General features: G+C 39.6%; 1 long non-coding RNA gene across 1 annotated transcript; it reads left to right on the top strand.

Moving 5' to 3' along the window:
• The first annotated feature begins 1307 nt into the window (after window positions 1-1307).
• Window positions 1308-2120, top strand: LOC147483525 (uncharacterized). The gene is made up of 2 exons (XR_015206842.1): window positions 1308-1841; window positions 1927-2120. It is a non-coding gene; the product is annotated as an uncharacterized LOC147483525 (long non-coding RNA).
• Window positions 2121-3056: the final 936 nt, after the last annotated feature.

Raw genomic sequence — 3056 nt, 5'->3', positions numbered from 1 at the left:
GATAGCAAATACATTGCATACATAACCAAACTAAAACCAGCAATTTCTCCCAGCTTCAATCCCCGTGAATCTTGAATCCACAAGAATCGTCACCTGTCTCTCCACTCAAACTTCAACTGCGTTAACTCCGTCGATCACAAGTAACCACAACCCTCTTCCTTCGAGCCACAGACCGAAGGTCGAACAATGACCGAAGGTCCATAACAAGAACCCGAAGGTCCAAATAATCAGAGTAGTATTTCCCAAAAGAAACACCCCACCATGTGCGTTGTTGAAGCGCGGCGGCCTGATCAAGAAATCCACTAAGGCATCAATACACCATAGCATTGGATGGGGAAGTAGGAAGGATTGGATCCTGCATAAACAAAATATAGAGGAAAAGCGAGACAAACCCAAGCGAATCAAACCGAGATTTAAGATCACAAAAGGGGAAATCATACAACAAGGAGTAGGCTTGAAACCACCAGCCAAAACACCAACACTAAAAGACCAAGATCTATTATATCTACTACAAAAGTGATGGAGTTGCAAAAGAAGAAGAGGATTCCGGAGAATTCCCTCCTCCATAACTCCAATCATGCCAAAAAACGCATAGATCTTGGACTGTGAACAGGAAACTAAGAAGAGAAAGGAGAAAAGAGAGGTTTTTTCTTCTTTTTCTTCTTCATGGCTCAGAGGGGTTAGATCTACTGAGATTGGACGGATTTGGGCAATGGAGGGGAGAGAAACAGTGAGGTTTGGGTTGAGAGGGTGGAAAGAAGCTGCTTTTCCCCGCAGGAGAGGGTTTCTCTACTCCCTCACTGTTGAGAGAGAGAAGTGATACGTATTAGAACTCGGAGATATTGTGATGATGCTTGTCTTACTGTTTTTCTTTTAGACAATCATCCATCTCATACACATCTGGCGATCTGGGGTCCAATATATTGGTGTACATGCATTTTGGTCTTGCTCAAGTACAATTTTACAGCCATCAACACACACACACACACACACACACACACACACACACACACACACACACATATATATATATATATATATATATATATATATATATATATATATATATATATATATATATATATATATATATATATATATATATATATATTTGTTTTGTCTAGAGTGCCACTCTTATAGTGACACTCTTATCTCACTCTTCTCTTGAGCCGCCGGATCTCCGCCCTCAAGATCCTAAGATCTCAATGAGGGTAAAAGCGTGTTTTCCTCATCATTTTCTCAAAAAGAAAAAAAACGATCTAACAAAAAAAAGTAAACCGAAATTGGGTTCTCTCTCTCTACAGCTCTCTCGGCTTCTTCTTCTCATCATTTGGCAATTCGGTTTCTTTATTTGGTTTCTTCTTCTCTGACAGGTATCATTTGGCAATTCAACTATAGTGCACTTTTGGTTATGGTGCTTGCCTATTGGAACGTTTTAATTGACACTTGGATTGTCATTATACCATAAAAACTTGAATTTTGATTTAATTTAGGTTGCTATGATTATAGTTATGATTGATACTCTCGTCTAAAGACGGCGACAATTTCGGTGAACTCTGTCATATTCTTCATGCCGTATTCTGTCAGAGTTTTGAACTCTGTCAGAGTTCGGTGAACTCTTTCAGATGCGGGGAGTGTTTATTGGCATTTGTCTTTCTTTGTTCTTTTGAGAGTTGATCATGACTTAAGTTCAAGAGTTTTCCAATCAATGAGGTTTCTAGATTTGGTGTTGGATTTGACATATGTGGTAGTATTTATACTGATTCATGTGTTTTTATTGGGGGGTAATTAGGCAAATGGTGGTGGCGGAAGATGGTGAACATGAGGAAGCAAGTGGAGAGGTTAGTTTTTCTGTTAGACCTTAATAAAGCAGTTTGATTTAACTTTGCTTGACTGATCTGTTTATTCAATTTTTTTGTTTTGCAGGAAGGAGATAAAGTCAGAAAGTTAGATTGGAAATCTCTTTGTAGTCAAAAAATGTTATGTTAGGACTCTTTTGTAAGTGCAAGTTGTTGATATGTAGCAACTTAGCTTTATGTTCAGTAATTCAGACAATGTATTTCACATGGTGTCACATTGTTGAAATATGAAATGATAGTGATCTTGCTTTGGACTTGTCATTCTTTTCATGTTCACCTAAGATCCTAGGGTTTCATGTATTTCATGTCACATTGCCTTTGGTTATGTTTCTGCTATTAGTAGGCATTGATTTTAATAGGACATCTGCTGTCGATTGGAGTAAAACAGGTTATCATTTACTTACCGTGGTCGCGCGTATGTGCTTTGCTTAGATCTCGGTTTATATCCATTCAATGGCTCTTTCTTGTGCTCTCAGACAATTTCCATGCATTTTAATTTGTCACATCGGGTATATCTCTATTAATAATCTAATGCAGAACATTGTCCCAATGTTATCTCTATTAGTATCTCTAATGCGAGAACACAAAAATCCCAATGTTATCAACAAAATCCCAATGTTATTTACCAAAACACAAAAATCTAATGCAAGATGCAATGTTTTGCCAAAACACAAAAGATCTGTTTTTTGCCTCTTGAGCGGTGTCACACCGTTTGGGATAAGTCCAAACAAGTGTGGCCATATCGTTTGGATTTGAACTTGCAAAAAATGGGCGTGTCTGTTTAGACTTTGTCCCAAACGGCATGGCGGTTGTTTGGACTTAGTCCCAAGCGGCATGGCCACACCGTTTGGACTTAGTTCCAAACGGCATGGCCACACCGTTTGAGACTAAGGCCAAACGGTGGCCATACCGCTTGGACTTTGAACTTGCAAAAAATGGCGTGTCTGTTTGGACTTTGTCCCAAACGGCATATATTACCGTTGGACTTAGTCCCAAACGGCATGGCCATACCATTTGGTACTAAGGCCAAACGGTGTGGCCATGCCGTTTGGGACTAAGTCCAAACGGTGTGGCCATGCCGTTTGGACTTTGAACTTGCAAAAAAATGGCGGTTCTGTTTGGACTTTGTCCCAACGGCATGGCCACACGTTTGGACTTAGTCCCAAACGGCATACACCGTTTGGGACTAAGTCCAAA

This window comes from Coptis chinensis, chromosome 8, assembly GCF_015680905.1.
Source record: "Coptis chinensis isolate HL-2020 chromosome 8, ASM1568090v1, whole genome shotgun sequence".
NCBI lineage: Eukaryota > Viridiplantae > Streptophyta > Magnoliopsida > Ranunculales > Ranunculaceae > Coptis > Coptis chinensis.
This window is presented reverse-complemented; position numbering and strand designations above follow the sequence as displayed.